At 48.1% G+C, this 17,695-nt stretch overlaps 1 pseudogene; it reads left to right on the top strand.

The window, feature by feature from the left end:
- The first annotated feature begins 14,196 nt into the window (after positions 1-14,196).
- On the top strand, positions 14,197-15,836 carry LOC119272836 (annotated as a pseudogene).
- The last annotated feature ends 1,859 nt before the right edge of the window (positions 15,837-17,695 follow it).

Raw genomic sequence — 17,695 nt, forward strand, 5'->3', positions numbered from 1 at the left:
TGTCAGGAGTTCACGATGTGTTCCACGTTTCATAGTTGAAGAATTGTCATGCTGAGATGGCCGATATACCGTTAAGAGATACAGTACCCTTGGAGACGATTCAGTTGGACAGTGATTTGACTTATGAGGAGAAGCCAGTTAAGATTCTTGAGTTTGCCAGCCGAGTCACCCGCAGCAAGGTTATCAAGTTTTGCAAAGTTCAGTGGAGCCACCATACCGAGGATGAAGCCACCTGGGAACGAGAGGATGATCTACTCAGAGACCACCCACACCTATTTTCTAGCCAACCTGAATCTCGAGGGCGAGATTCATCTTAAGGGGGGTAGGTTTGTAACATCCCAAAATTTCAATTTGGAATGTTATACATAGGTCATCCATGCATATCATATTTTATCGCATTTCTGTTCCGCAATCCTCGAAATCCTAAGCAACTCAAGGACCCTCGGAGAGAGTTGGGGATTTCTCGGTTTTCATATTTGATTTTTATCAAATAATGAAACGAGGATTTTGATTTTAATTATTTTTCTCTCCGAAAAATATTTCGCATTAAAATATAAGAGAGGAGATAATATGACTTCTCCAAAATAATTGAAATATTGGAGGAAAAATATTAAAATCATTTATTTGATTTTATTTGGGTTTATTTGGATTTTATTGCATTAGAAAAATTGCACGTTTTCAAAATTGCATTTTAGGGCCAAGAAAATGTTCATCTCGTTCTAAATATTTTATTTAGGCGGTGAAAATTTATTTTGGCATTTTTAGTTTTTTATTTTATTTTATAGGATTTTATTTCTGTGAGCGAAATTGTTAAAAAAAATCTCCCCACGCCGACTGGGCCGAACCCAGCCGGGCCGCCGGCCCAAGTCGCCACCGCCGCCTCCCCACGCGCGAGCGCCGCCGCTGCTGCCGACTCGGAGAGAGTCCGAGCCGGACTCCACCTCCGCCGCCGCGCCTTGCCCCCTACTCCAAGTCGCCGCCCCCCCTTTATATACGCGCCACCCCGGCCCCCCCACCACCACACCACCACCGCCGCCCCACCGCCGTCGTAGCCGCCCGCATCGCCTACCGCCGAGCCCCGCCGCCCCGCGAGCCGCCGCCCCGCCGCCCAAACCCCCGCCTCGCTGGAGCCCCTCGCCGGAGGTACCGCGCCGGATCCCGAGCCGCCGGTTTTTTTAAAAACCGTTCGGTTTCTTTTGAAACCCTAGTTCGTTTTTTAGATCGGTTCGCCGGTTTTTCTCGGTTCTTATTTTTAGCGGACGTTCGTCCGTACGTTCGTTTTAACAAACGGGTTTCGCCCGTTAGTTACAGTTAACGAACGCTCGTTCGTTAGTCCATTCATCAGTTTTCTTTTTGTCGGATTAATCTGCGATTATTTTCGATTGCGATTTCTGATCCGATCTTAGTTTCTATTTATCTTTTCGCTTGTTAGTCAGAATCAGGCGATTCCAGCGCCTAGATCTTCGTCTTGAGACCCTCTTTATGTTTAACCAACTTGCACAAGTGTTTGCTATTGTAAAATTTGACCTAGGTCTAGATTAGTAAACGGATCTTGTTTCTTTCGTCGTTTGGTTTCGTTGCTCCGTTCGATTTGATTCTTTTTGCTAACCGGAGTTCTTAAGTTGAACTTTCTAGTCAAGCTCTCTTATTTGAGTTTTGCTTGTGCATCTTTGCTTGTTGCTTATGTATGTTATTGTTTGTTTGCGATAGAACACCCGGAGTGCGAAGCGTGTTACTACGAGTCTCTAGGATTGGCGGATCGTCAGCAAGGCAAGTAACACATTGATCATACTCTTTTCATACCCAGTTTTTATGCATTAGTTACAATCCTCAAACATTGCATGATTAGGATGCCATTAACTTGTGGGTTGGGAAGTAGTTATTGAGGTAGAACCTATTGCCCTGTTACTGTCAAACCCTTGGGAGTTACTTCTATGCGTTGCTTATATTGCTATGCTATGCTATGCTCGTAGACGTGGTTTGGGTTTGAGTGAAATCCATGACAGATGTGAGATTAATGGTTCAACTTAAGGTGGCAACTTAAATAAACATCTGGGTGGATTGAGGCACCTGGGGAACCCAGTGTTGTCTGTTTTTTTGGAAATCCCTGGGTACCCGTGTGATCTTCCTATGGACCGCCACCCAGGCTCAAAGGGAACTGAGATGATTCATGCTAGAAACTTCCGTGTGCAGCCACAAGCTATCATGGGCTCTAACATAGCTGAGTAAGTTACGTGAAGCTCTTGAAGAGGTAGATCAGCAGGTAGTGGGTTTTGTAGGTTTGGTATGGTCTACCCGGAGTAAAGAGTTAATGTTTCTGAAAGACTGTGTCTCGGTCATCCGTTTCTCAAACGCCATGTAGTGCGAGAAATCCAACGGAGGCGATCGAGTCTTGTGGGGAAAAGTGTGCAAACCTCTGCAGAGTGTACAATCTAATCATGGTTAGCCGTGTCCCCGGTTATGGACAGTCTTGAGTATCTAGTACTTGAGTTATCACATGTATCTCACCACTCTTAATTAATACTATTGGGTTGTTAACTACTTTAATTTGGGATTGAGTTTGGGTTTACCTTCTCAATATTGTTCAACTACCATGATAGTTAAATTAAAATCTATTCCTTTGCTGTAGGGAAAATTTGGCTTTTCACAAAACTGTAACCATAGAGCTTTCCACCAGCCAAATATGCATATAGTGATAGCATTATTCTGTTCTTGCTCTACTGTGTTACTTTGCCAGCATATTCCATGTGCTGACCTGTTTTCGGGCTGCAACGTATTATGTTGCAGACTTTTCAGACGAGGAGTAAGGTTCGTTAGGTTGTTGCCGTGCAGCTCAGCTATGCCGTTGGAGTTGATGGACTCACTTTATCTCCCAAGCCTTCCGCTGTCATTGCATTAGATGGCCTTAAGCCATACTATTGTAATAAGTTCTCTTTGGAGACATTCGATGTAATAAGTGTGTGATTGCTACTCTGCTATAAATCCTAGAGTACTGTGTGTGTCAGCATTACCGATCCAGGGATGACACTGAAGCACAGAGACTTGACCATCTGAGGTCGGGTCGCTACAGTAGGAAACCCTCATAGATTTAGGAGCAAATTTAGAACGACGATGCTTATCAAGAATGTAATACTTTGAGCCAAATACTCGAAAGTATCCAACTTGGGGCTTGTTACCGGTGAGAAGCTCGTATGCCGTCTTGCCGAGCCGTTAGATTCATCAAACTTCACATCTACCATCTCTTCAACCTTTCGGGTGAAGTTGTTGTAGACACGGTAAGTGTGAGAGTTTGAGCCATAACCAAGTAGGAAACCCTCATGAGATTTAGGAGCAAATTTAGAACGACGATGCTTATCAAGAATGTAACACTTTGAGCCAAATACTCGAAAGTATCCAACTTGGGGCTTGTTACCGGTGAGAAGCTCGTATGCCGTCTTGCCGAGTAGCTTGTGAAGATACAAGCGATTTGTTGCATGACAAGCTGTCTCAACTGCTTCGTCCCAAAAGTGTCTTGGCATCTTGTACTCATCAAGCATCGTTCTCACAATCTCAATAAGAGTCCGGTTCTTCCTCTCAACAACTCCTTTTTATTGAGGTGTGTATGTAGCCGAGAACTCATGTGAAATCCCTTCTTCGTCAAGAAAGGTATCCACATTTGCGTTCTTGAACTCCGTTCCATTGTCGCTTTGAACCTTCTTGATATTCACTTCAAATTGATTTTGGGCCTTCCTAGCTAAGTTATTGAAGATCTTTTGGACCTGTGATTTATCATCAAGAAAGAACACCCACATAAATCTTGAAAAATCATCGACTATGACTAGACCAAATGAGTTACCCCCGAGACTTTTGTAGGCATTGGGACCAAAGAGATCCATATGAATTGTGGTCATGATGTTCTTCACGTGATGACTTCCTCCAACTTGTCTTCTGGCTTGACAAGCACTGCACAATCTATCCTTGTCAAATATAACATCTTTTACTCCAAGGATATGATCACCTTTAATAAGCTTATCAAGATTTCGCATGCCCACATGACCTAATATTCTATGTCACAACCAACCTTTAGAAGATTTAGCAATTAAGCAAGTTCTAGGTTGAGCCTTTTTAGTGAAATTAACAATGTAAAGATCACCTCTACGTAAACCGGTAAAGACCATATTGTGGTTATCTCTACGAAACACTTGGCAATCTACTTCAGTAAACAGGACATTGAAACCAAAGTCAACAAGTCTAGATATGGAAAGTAGATTATATCCAAGAGATTCAATGAGCATAACATTTTGTATGGAGCTATCATGTGAGATGGCCACCTTACCAAGGCCAACCACCTTACCCTTTGAGTTGTCACCAAAAGTGACATACTTTCGAGGGCCATCGTTTTCAGCAAGCTCACAAAACATATCCTTGTCTCCGGTCATGCAATCAGTACACCCACTATCAAGAACCCATTCCTTTCCTCCAGCCATGTATCCGCGAAGATTAGCCATAAGACCAAAGTGTTTCATAGACTCATCGAGATCAAAGTCACTACCACCATCCTCATCATAGTATCCATGTTCAACATCATCTTGTGATGGATCAATTCCTAGAGAGGGTAATTCATTAGATAAATGGTCATCACAATAGTCACCTTTATGAATTCTAATGGCTTCTGAGATGACATTGCTAATGATTCCAACATCTCCTTTGGCACGCGTAGGATTAGTAAGCTCAAATAGACAGTCACCAAATTTGGGATCATTGGAACTCATCTTACTCAAGGCAATAGACTTATGAAGAATTTCATCCAAGTTTTGCAAAGAATCATTTGTAAATCGTTCCTCAAGAAATCTCCATATGGTGTAGGCACAATCAAGAGCAGGCAAGCTAGCAAACAAGTTTATAAGCAACCCTCTAGTGATTAAATTGACAGTTCTAAGATTACGGATCATGTCAATAGACTCATCAAGGGTAGGATGCAAAGGATTAGCATGAGGTGCACAAGGGCTAGTAATGTACTTGTTCAAATGATATTCATTGAAAATCTCAAGCATCTCAATTTTTCACTCATGAAAGAACTCTCCATCAAGTATAGGCAACCTACGTCTAAGACTCCCCAACATAGGCTCATCCATCATCCTCCAAAGGTGTTTAAACCAAAGCAATGGAGACTAACGCTCTGATACCAATTGAAAGGATCGAGAAGATATGTCTAGAGGGGGGTGAATAGACTCTTAGCAAAGAAAAGTAGCAGTTTTTAATTTCTTTAAGTTAAGGTGGAGTTTTAGCACAAGTTTAACCATTCACAATACATTCAAGCAAGCATGGCAACAACATATGAGCAGCGGAAAGTAAAGCATGCAATTTGCAAGAAAGTAAAGGGATGGGATTGGAGTGTGCAAACGCAATTGGAGACTCGAAGATTTTTGGCGTGGTTCAGATAGGTGGTGCTATCGTACATCCACGTTGATGGAGACTTCAACCCACAAAGGGTAATGGTTGCACGAGTCCATGGAGGGCTCCACCCACGAAGGGTCCACGAAGAAGCAACCTTATCTATCCCACCATGGCCATCGCCCATGAAGGACTTGCCTCACTAGGGTAGATCTTCACGAAGTAGGCGATCTCCTTGCCCATACAAACTCATTGGTTCAACTCCACAATCTTGACGGAGGCTCCCAAGTGACACCTAACCAATCTAGGAGACACCACTCTCCAAAAGGTAATAGACGTGTGTTGATGATGAACTCCTTGCTCTTGTGCTTCAAATGATAGTCTCCCCAACACTCAACTCTCTCTCACAGATTTGGATTTGGTGGAAAGATGACTTGAGTGGAAAGCAACTTGGGGAAGGCTAGAGATCAAGATTCAAATGGTTGGAATGGAATATCTTGGTCTCAACACATGAGTAGGTGGTTCTCTCTCAGAAAATGAATGCTGAAGTGTAGGCACGTTCTGACGGCTCTCCTTACTAATGAAGGAAGGATGGAGGGGTATATATAGCCTCCACACAAAATCTAACCGTTACACACAATTTACCAAACTTGATGGGACCGAATCAGAAAACTCGGTCAGACCAATTCAGTTCAAAATGTGACCATTAGGCATTTTGGTGGGACTGATATGATCAACTCGGTGGAACCGATGTGCTAGGGTTAGGGTAAAACCTCATCTCGGTTTGATCGATTACACAAACTCGGTGGGACCGATTTTGGTAATAAGCAAAACAGAGAGTTGGTCAGGCAAACTCGGTGGGATCGATTGATTATCTCGGTGGGACCAAAATAATTACAACAGGTAACAAAGAGTTTGCGAGCCCATCTCGGTGAGACCGAGATCCCATCGATGAGACAAAATTGATTAGGGTTTCTGGCAGTGGCTATGTCAAGTGAACTCGGCAGCGCCAGATAGAATATTTCGATGGGGCCGAGTTTGACTTTTGATTTGGGACATATGTGTATATGAGAAAGTGGTTGAGGGCTTTGGAGCATATCACTAAGCACTTTGAGCAAGCAAGCCATTGAGCAACACCTCATCCCCTTTTAATAGTATTGGCTTTCCTATGGACTCAATGTGATCTTGGATCACTAAAATGAAAATGTAGAGTCTTGAGCTTTTGAGGTTGAGCCAATCCTTTGTTCTTAGCATCTTGCAGAGGTTCCATATCCTCTTGTCCACGCCACTCCATTTGTTGAACTTATCTGAAATATACTAGATAAAAATATTAGTCCAACAAGAGATATGTTGATATCAATTACCAAAACCAGGCAGGGAGCACTTGTGCTTTCACCGACCCACAAATATAGGTCCCTATCCGCATATCAGACCAAACTCTAGCCACTCCACTCCACCCTCCAGCTCCTCACTGACGATCTCTAGCCTTCTCCAGCATGGCGGACAATGGATTTTACTCTGACAAACTCCGGATCCGTTGACTGGGATCTCGTCCCATGGGGGGACAAGGAGGAGCTAGCTGTACGGCTGGCTCTCTGCCGGTCACCGAAGGAAACCCCACCTCCATCGTCAGAGTCGCTCTGGTGGGAACCCATTGCGTTCGTGCAAGTGGGGCTTGGGTCCGATGGCGCTGATGGCTCGAGGCGCGTGACCACGGAGGAACCTGAGGCAATGAGCACTGGATGGAGGTACTAGCGCACCCAACTAGACAACCCCGAGATGGCAGCACAATCACTATGGCGGAGCCTTGTCCCCGCAACATCAGGCTCTGAGCCCAGCATCAATGTTACCGGACGACACGACCACAGATGCATCGGATGCCCCAGTTGTGGTGACCGGTTCAGGGTCGAGGAGCGGTGTGCCCACCGTGCGAGGGAGAAGTTGTGTTGCGTCGCGGGGGCCGACTTGCACGTAGTGTCGGACAAGCCCACAGAGGCCCTCAGTGCCCACATCCCGGTGAAGCAGCAAGATCAGACGTCACGTGCCCTTGCATTGAAGCAAACCTAGGCAGTCCCTGCCCTCGCCGACCTGCAGCCCAAAGAGGAGGAGGAGGTCGGTGACACACCAGACAACTTCGATAGTGAGCGGATCCGCTCAACCCCTATCGTGTCTTTGACCGCTACTTCCGCGACAAAGATGGCAAGTGCAAATGCAAGGGATGCTGTGGGTGAACTTCCTCCATAGTCATATTCATAACTAGTAAAACATGCCCATTTTTGGCAGTCCAATGACATGTATGAGAAATCCCTTATGTTATGTGCGTCAATCTAGATGAACTATGTATGTTATTTTTAACATTGCATGCAGATTGTATGGAACCTAGGGTTTTGGTATGAGAGATACGACTGTGGACGCGAACATTTGAGGGACGGCCATGTGCTAATGTACAGGAGGTCACATTTGAGAGTTGTGATGGTAGATGCTCTAACCTGGAAACCGACAAGGAAAGTTCTATCCATATCGAAAGTCCCCTTCTACTCCCGAGCTCATTTGAGCTCGAGATGAACAGTAAAAATATGAAGATAACGAAAATTCAAAATTATGAAATTTTGGTGCAAAGTCTGAAAAATGTTTTGAGTGCTTCAAAATTTTCATCATGAAATGACATTTATGCAATTTATGAAAAAAAACAAAATCAGTACTCCAAAATTCTTTCGTAAATAGCATTTTTGGAGCATCAGTTTTTTTGCTAAGACTTCCAAGAATGTTATTTCATGATGAATTCCTCAGGAACACAAAACATTTGTCAAAGTTTGGCACAAAAAAATCCATTTTTTATTTTACTATTTTTTATTCTACTGTTCATCACGGAGCATTTAAGCTTGAGATTACATACTCCACGTCCTATCTATATCTATATCTATATTCTCTATAAAAAGACCCAAAGGGGATAGATCCGACAAATCCCAGACATCAAACATTGTCAACCCGAGGACCTATATTGCTCCAATGGCGAACACTACATGTTTAGTGCGTAATTAATATCGTAATACCAAATATGGACTATCCATGCAATTAACTTGTAATTGATATCCTACCTAATATTAAAGTGCAATTGATTTTCTATGTAATATCTACGTGCAATTACTCGTTTGCCTGATATTAACGTGCATTGTATAGTACACATTTACTAGTTTCTAAAAAAACATTGTCTTCTACTGGTGGAGATGGAGCAGCTCAACACGGTTTCTCTCATCATATTCTACTAGCAAAAGGGCCCATGTGTTGCAATGGGAGAATAAAAAATCGTAATCTTCAATGGCCAAGATCACATTTTGCTGCATCATCGAGATACACTATCACTCTCAATTTCGTGAAATCTCGAACATTTTCTTAAACTTGTGAACATATTTGAAATTATGAATATTTTTCACATTCAAGAACATGTTTACAAATTTTCGAATTTTTTCTTAAATATAGATTATTTTTTAAATTCATGAACATTTTGTACTATGTGCAAACTTTTTTTAAAATTGTAAACATTTTTTTAACAATTTTCTTGAATCGGCGAACATTTCTAGAATGGACGAACATCGTTTTGGAAATTGGTGGAACAATTTTTAAAATTCACGAACATATTTTTTATTTAACGAATATTTTTCGAAATGCATGATCATTTTTTGAACCAGCGAACATTTTATGAATGAACAAACTATTTTGTAAGTCACGAACAGTTTTTGAATTTTTACTATATTTTTCCGTTCATGATTTTTTTGAATTGGCGAAATTTTATTCAATTTCATTAGTATTTTTTAGTACATGAATTTTTTAAAAAATCATGAACATTTTTTTTGTTTCCCAAACATTTTTTGTATAAGCAAACACTTTTATTTATAGAATCATGAATAATTTTTGAGTCCACAAAAATTTTATTTTAAAATTCTCATTTTTTTTAATTTCGATTTTTAAAATTCCCAAATTATTTAAAGTAGAAAAAACGAAAAGGGAAAAGAAAAATAATTTGAAAAAGTCCCTACTGCAGGACCGCTCGCAGACAACGCAGAGATCGACGCCCAGGCGTCGGAGCGGGGGAGCAGGGTGAGGGACCCGTCGTGCGGCTTCGAGGACTGTATCGACGTCTTTTTTTTAGAGAAAAGACTAAGCCGCGCCCGAGGAAGGCCCGAACCTAGTCCGACTTTGAATTAACAAAGCCATCAACCGGCCAGGATTACAAGGGCAGTACCATACAACAGGAAAAAGAAAACGGCGCAAGATACAAGGAGCTGGAGGAGCTTACAACCAGACAACCAAGCAAGCAACACAAGAAAGTTGAAGAAGGAGTCGCCAACATCGGAGGGCAGCCTCAAATCCCACTTCACAGGACCGGAACACGGTCGCCCTGCCATCCGTCTGCCTCCGAAGAGGGCCACTACCCTCTCGCCCTGGCTCGAAGGGCGCCGGACCGTCGGAAGGCAAAGCGCTCACCATGAGCTCGGATGAACAACGACGACAGGGTTGGCACGGGAAGGAGATCGGAGCGCCGCGGGCATAAGCATAGCCTTCCACAATCTCTCGGACCGCCACAGCCAGGCTGCACAAGCGCAAGCAGAAACACGGCACCGTACGACGAAGACCGGCGTAGAAGATCATATCGTCGGCGAAGACGAAGAAGAGCATGAACGCCATCAGCTGTCCCAATCCCTGCAGCCGAGTGCCAACCTCACACCTGCGTCCCCCAGACGACGCCTCCAAGAAGGGTAGCGACGAGCATCAACGCCGCCGTCCACAAAGGGGACAGGGTTTTCACCCAAAGCAGAGTGTGATGGTAGGAGGTAGAAGGGGACCTCGACGAAGCCTCAAAGGAGGGAACCGGCGCCAAAGGCGTCGCCAACGTCGTGGCCTCCGTCGCAAGCCAAGGGTTTCCCCCGGTCGCCCTCTGCAACGCCCTACCCCTAGGCCGAAGAGGTCGACAGGACCGGATCTGACCAGGAGTGCACAGACTCGGGAAGGGACAGCGGTCGTCGACGCACCGGAGCACAAGGCCGCGGAGAGCCAAGCACACCACGGCGCATGGACACCGCATCCTCGCCGCCCGCGCGGCCAAGGACACAGTACAGCACCCACCGACGCCACTCGCTGCAAAGCCGACGCCGTCCACCAAGTCCGGGGCCGCCGCCCCGGCATCCACCCACCACGCACATCCCATCCGAGCTAGTCACCACGCCGACCACCACCACCAGGAGCACTACCGCAGCCACCTCCGAGCACCATGAAGAAAGAGGAGGCGCCTGCAACCGCCTCCCCACGCAGATCCGGCGGGAAAATTGGTCAACACCCGCCGGGGCGCCAGATCCGGCGACACAGGGGCGGATGCGACGGCCTGAGCAGGAGCAGGGCCACAACCCTGTCCCGGCGTGAGGTAGCCGGATCGAAAGGCCCGCCGCCACCGGGGCCCCCACCAACTCCAGATCTGGCGGGTGGAGCAGCAGCAGGAGCCAAATCGCTGAGAAGACGGACCCAGGCCAACACCGGCGGCCACAGCAGGCACCGCGGCGGGCGTCGCCGCCGGGAAGGTGTCGGGGGAGGACCGGAAGCAGCGACCATGAGGGCAGGGGCGACGGGGAGGACCAGCAGATGGCGCGCGGGGAAGCCCTACCGCCGCCTACCACCGCGCGGGCCAAGCCCGGCGGCAGTCGCCGGCGGCGGGGGGGGGAGAGAGGACAGGAGGAAGGGGACCGAGGCGGCGCGAGGGTTTCGCCCCCGAGTCGCCCGCTCGGGCGACGCGGGGGAAGTGGATCGAGAGGACTGTATCGACGTCTTCATCCGCCACCTCGGCCGCGGCGACGCCGACAAAGAGTTCATGCGCGGCGTCGCGGACAAGCTCGGGCAGCTTCGGGCGCGCCACCAGATCGGCAAGCGGGTCGAGGCCCTCGAAGCTCGCGTCGTCGAGGAGGCCGAGCGCACCAAAAGGTACTGTCTCGGCCATGGCGATCCCGGTCCCGCGGCCTCCATGGGCAGGCGGCCGGAGTCCTCCTCGGTGGACGCTCGGCTGTCCGCGCTCTACGGCGAGGTTGGGGGTCTCGTGGGGATCGAGAGGCCAAGGGACAAGATTATCCGCCTCTTGGATGACAAGGAGAAGGAGCTGAAGGCGGTGTCCGTTGTTGGATCTGGAGGGCAGAAATTTTGCATAAAACCATGGTCCAACCGCACCTATGCTCAGCACCACACATCTCACTATAGTTTCTACAGGGATCTGTGCATGGCGGGTTCAGTAAAGCATGGCGGGAACAATCAAGAGATGGGTTACAAGGCCTACGCATGCTAATAAACCTACTGAATGCTAGCAATGTAGAGAATAAATTAGTGCACTTGCCTGGGATGTCTCTCATGCACCTGCTCTATTTATAATTGTTTAATCCCTCGCTATGCGGGCCAGCTACCAATAATGATGATTTTGACATTGAAAATGATCTTGTACTGTCATATATGATATACAAATACTCCAGTTTAGAAACTGCTATCCTTTTAAAGACATTCGCAAAAGCAAGAATAGACTGTACTACACCGTATATTAAGTGGGTTCAGGTTCTTTCTTATAGAAGCGAGGCCAAATTTTGATTTCTCAGCAAAAAGAAAATCTAGCCACGAGTGCGGCTTGTCTTTGGGTGTGCTATGCATTTGGTTTTGTCGAGAGACAAAGATTACTGTATTGTTGGTGCCAGAACTGCATGTCTGCATGTCAAGATATGCCAACATTTAAGGAAAGTCTGAAGCAGTGCGCCATTTATTTTTGGAACCGGAATTATGACAGGGAAAGCATTTCAGCTCACATAAAGTAAAGAAAAATCACCATACAAAATCCAAGGTGGACACCAAAATATTTAAAACTATTTTGTAAATACAAAACCAATGTGACATTTCCTTAATCTTGAATGTGAGACAAATGCGTGTAGCATGTTTCTTTTTCCTTTTTCTTTTTTGAGAATTGCTTGTAGCATGTTTCATAATACGAAGCTAGAAGTTTCTGCTGTAGGCACTCATACTCAGCACAGAAATATGGTGAGGGGAGATGAACAGTGCCAACAGGCCTCAAACAGAATATCATTGTTTTGAAATTATAGGCTTGGGCTCCTGTGCTACAGTAACATGGGGAGGTGAGCCAGCCCACCATGTTCATAAAAATATGTAGCTTGTGCAGGCCTAGTCAACCATGAAGGAGAAAGGGATTAAAGTAAACAATACGAGATCAAAGAAATTTGAATAGTGACAGGGCCCGGATCCACATGTGAGCTCTGCTAGATCGGACGGTGCCGAGCATAGGTTCGAGTGAGCCATGGTTCAGAAACACTCCTCTCATCTGGAGGGTTGGGGAAGACAACTCTTGCCATGGAAGTTTACCGGAAGATTGGTTTCGCCGATCAGAAACATGGGAGAAAGAACAATTGAGTCGCAAGGTCACGGAATGCTTGCGACACAAGAGGTGACACTTCCTTTCATTTAGCCTGTCTTCAAGAAACCTGGTTAAAACCTGTCCGTTCAGTAGGAAGAATTTTGGGAACATTTGACATAGACCTTGTTTTGTAAGCATAAGCATGAGCAGGAACACTGAACAATATAATATACTCCTTCCGTCCCAAAATAAGAGTACAAATTTGTACTAAAGTTGAGACACTTATTTTGGGACATAAGGAGTAGTATATGATAGTAATAGAGATTATTAGAAGATGAGATAAAACGAAGTCTCCTTGTTGGCTAACTTCCGGACAAATAGAAAATGAAGCGAGCTAATTCGAGACATCTCCTTTTTTCAAAAAAGTTCGAGACATCTCCGAGTCCGAGTCTTCCCCTACTGTACCAAGCATCAGTTGGACCAAATACCTAGTTGCCAACACCACACCTGCTAATTTCCTGCTCCCTGAGTCATGCTCTGCTAGAACTCCCTACTTGCTAGCTCATTTGTTTTAGTTATTTTCACAAAATTCCAAAATTTGAACATACAATTCTAGCAGACAGATATACAAATTAAGCAAAAGGCATGTCAAACAAGTCCAGTTTGCTAATCACATCCCACATTGCAAGAACTGTTCATTTTTACCTAGCAAGAACTAGTTATTATGACTGCATTCTTCATGTTTATCGATGTATAGCATCTGAATGATATGTTTCTTCCTATATGGCGTCATAATGAAACAATAAAGATTGAATAATGATGTCCAGTAACAACTGCAAATCCAATAGTTTCAGAAAATATTGTTTGGTTTCACAGATAATTAAGAGTGGCTCATTAAAACTAGATTATGGAGGGCAATGATTTCCCCCCTCCAAGCTCATTAGTTCCTGAGAAGTATTTAACATTTTTTTACAGAGCTTGCCTAGGTAGTACCAGCTTGGCAGATAGTTTCTCTCCAGCACCATTCTGATACTATTTGAGAATATGACAAATACTTGTTTTCATAAAATTGTCTCAGGTACCTTATTGTGATTGACGATATATGGAGTACAGAAGCTTGGAATAGTATTCAGTACATGGTTCCACAGAATGATCTTGGCAGTAGAATTATAACGACTACTCAAATTGAGAATGTAGCTGCTGCTTGTTGCAATCGTCGCCATGACCGTATTTATAAGATTGAACATCTCAACAACCAAGACTCAAGAAGATTATTTTTCAGGAGAGTTTTTGGTAGAGAAGATACCTGTCCTGAGCATTTTGAGAAAATTTCAGAGGAAATTTTTAGGAAATGTGGAGGTGTTCCTTTGGCCACAATAAGCATAGCTAGCCTGTTGGCTAGTCAAGCAGTTATGCTAAGGACAAAATGGGAGATGATATTAAGTTCTTTAGGTTCCATGTTGGAGGAGAACCCTGCTTTCAGATGGATGAACCATGTCCTAAACCTTAGCTATAATGATCTCCCTCATGATCTTAAGACATGCATGCTTTATCTTGTTTCATTTCCTGAGGATTCTATCATTAGGAAGGACCATTTGTTGAGGCGATGGATCGCAGAAGGCTTCGTCATGGAAATACCTAGTCAAGATCTAGAGGATATTGCTGAAGGCTATTTAACTGAACTCATCAATAGGAGTATGATTCAACCTGCGTCTTTCGGTGAGGGTGGGGAGTTGATGTCTGTCCGGGTGCATGATCTAATGCTAGAGCTTATTACCTCAAAGTCCAGGCAGGAGAACTTCATCACTACAACAAATGACCTGAAGGCCAGGCCTGGAGCTTTAGAAATTCGTCGCCTCTCCCTTCACTTCAGCAATGCAGAAGATGACAATGTTCTGGGAAGCATGGAACTCAAGCAAACTCGATCGCTCATCTTTTCAGGCATTGTTCAAGACATACCATGTATACGGAAGTTTGAACTCGTCCGAGTTATGGATCTTGAAGCTAGCTTTTCTAGGAATATTTCATGTGACCTGACTGGCATGTGCAGACTCTTTTTACTGAGATATTTGAGGATCAGAGGTAATTCCTTCAAACTGCCTGATCAAATACGAACACTGAAACATCTGAAGACACTGGAACTGAATGGCAACCTGCTTCATGTTCCGTCGCATGTCTTCGAGTTGCAGTCCTGTCGCATCTGATTGTTCCAGGCAATGCTGAGCTGCCTGACGGAATGGGTAACATGAGAGCTCTCCGCACTCTGCGTGCCTTGGATGTTGCAGGGTGTCCCATGGATAGGCTTCGAGCTTTGGGCGAGCTAACAAATCTAAGGGATCTTCAACTGAGAGCATCTCCAGCTACACCCCCAACAGGCCCCTTTTTCGGCGCCGGCGCCCAAAAAACGACCCAGTCACGCCGTCAGGAGCTCAGTTTTCGCCGGTTAGGGCCAAAACTGGCACCGGCGGACCCAGGCAGAACCCGGCGCGCTGGGGGTGGGGGGGCCCGGTGGCGCCGAGGCGATCGTTTTTTGCGCGAAAGAAGGCGGGCCCGCCAAGTAAGCGACCCGCGGCTCGTCGTCCTCACATCGCCTTCGTTTCCCGCGGGAAATCAATGTCAAGGTTGCTGCCGGTCAGCCTTTCATTGATTCCTCACCGGAGGCGTTATGCGGCGACGCGCCCCATCCCCGCCACGGGTACACACGGCGCCACCCCCCGGCCTCTATATAAAGCAGCGCCTCCCTCACCGATGGACACACCTGCCCGCAGCCCCTCTCTCCTCGTGCAAAGCCACTGCTGACGAGCCCTCTTTCCTCTCCCTCCCCGTTCACCGCCGGCGAGCCACCGTAGACGATGGGCAAAAGGTTCCCCGCGACGGGGCGGCGGCGAATGGCTTCGGCCGCCGCTCTCTGCACGAGTGGGAAGCCCATCTCCTGCACGAAGCCAACTACCCGGCGCCTCCCGACATGCGCGCGCTGGGGCGGTGGAGGCTCAGTGTCGGGGGCGTCCTCGTCCCCCCCCTCCCCCCGCTGTCCGACGTCACGCGCCTCGACTACTTCCAGACGGAGATCTAGCGTGCGCGGGCGTCGCTGACGGAGGAGCAGCGGGCCCTCCCGGAGTACGCCGCCGGCAACCACAAGGCGTGGGCGGCGTACTTCAAACGCCGGCAGGCGGAGCGGGTAGCCTCCACCAACAACGCGCCGGTGGTGCGGGGGACCAAAAACAGCGACGGTCGCCGCCTGTGGTGGGGTGCCCCCGACCGCACACTCCATGCCGTTCTCGAACACCTCGAGGGCAGCAACGAGCCTCCGCTGACATACCCGACCGCCCCAGTCCCCCGCCGGAGTGGCGGCCAATGGATGCCGACGAGGACCGGATCCTCTTCCTCCTCCTCCCACTCCTCTGGGTCGCCGGCGCTCTTCAGCGTGAAGGCCGAGCCCGCGGAAACGCCGCTCGGCCGACACACACGCATCACCGGCATCATCATCAACGAGGGCGGGCGTGCCTCCTCCTCCTCGGCTCCTCCCCGCTTTGTCAAGCCGAAGACGGAGCCAGGGCTCGCCGCCGTGAAGACAGAGCCGGAGCTCGACGAAGAGGCGGCCATGAAGTGGACGCGTGAAGATTGGGCGCGGCTGGAGATGGAGCGCCAGCGCCGCGCCCTGGCAGAGATCGCCGTGCGCCGCCGTGGGCGCGAGGAAGGGGGCGTCATCGTGCTTGAAGACAGTGACGACGACGCGCCGCCACCGACCAAACCTGTCCGCCAGGGCGACCCCGGGCAGGGGTCCAGCCGCGTGAAGAAGGAGCAGGACGACGACGACTACGCCGCGCTCAGCGAATTTTTTATTTGGTAAATTTTAAGTTTTCTTTGTAAAAAAATTTAGAACGCCGAAATTTATCTCCTGTTTAAGAAAAAGGGTTTCCCCTCGCTTTGATTACAAAGCAACCATCAGTTACAACCAATGATAGATACTGGGGCGGAAGCAGCACAATCACGCCCAAAAGAAAAGAAAGAGAAAAAAGAAAGGAAACAAATGCCGATAACGGCGGATCAACAAAAACGACGAAGCCTCGCGACCGCTGCGTCCACCGGAAATCGTCCCCCAAGCTCCGAGACTCCGAAGCGCCGGTACCAATCAACACCTCCAAGAAGGGACGCGACGATGACGACGCTGTTGCCAGGGGTTTCCCCCGGTATGCGGTGAGGAGAGAGGAAGGGTAGCCCCGACGCCCTCCAGGAAGGTCCGGTGGTACCCTCAGGCGCCACCGCATTGGTGTCGGCCAAGCCAATAGGTATTTCTCCGGATCCCCTCCTCCACCTCAGGCACTCCGGAGCTCACCACCAAACCGACCACCACCCTGCGCCAACACAGACACGAAACTTCCCACGTTGTCTCACCACGGTACCGCAAATATGGCCTGCACAACGAAGAAGGGGAGCCGAGACTAGGGCAGCAGCACCGTTAGCATACTGGAGGGCCCCACCTCCACCGTCCATGACGGTAGCCGACCGGACGCCAAAGCAGGAGCCTACCGGGCCCGTGGCCCCACAGGCCCGGTCAGGCCCTCAGAGGCCTGGACAGCTCCCGCCTCCGCGCCGCAGCTGGCACGCCGTCGGCGTCGCTGCCCCCCGTCCGAGCTGCTCCTCCTCCTCACCACACAGACGACGACGAAGCCACGCCGGAGGCCGGCCCGCTAGGACCCAGATGGGGCCCGTGGGCCCTGATCTGGGCTGGGGGCGCGCCACCGGCCAACCAGCGCCACCATGCCGTCTTGCCGCCAAGGGGCCGCACCACCACCGCGCGAGCCGCCGGCCACCGCTGCTGGGACGCAGAGCCGACATCAAGCCGAGGAGCACCGCCGCCGCCCCCACGCCCCGGGCAGGGAGCTGCGCGCGGGGACATGCAGGCCCCGCCGCCGCCAACGCCACCCGGCC

Source organism: Triticum dicoccoides, chromosome 3A, assembly GCF_002162155.2.
Source record: "Triticum dicoccoides isolate Atlit2015 ecotype Zavitan chromosome 3A, WEW_v2.0, whole genome shotgun sequence".
Taxonomy (NCBI): Eukaryota; Viridiplantae; Streptophyta; class Magnoliopsida; order Poales; family Poaceae; genus Triticum; species Triticum dicoccoides.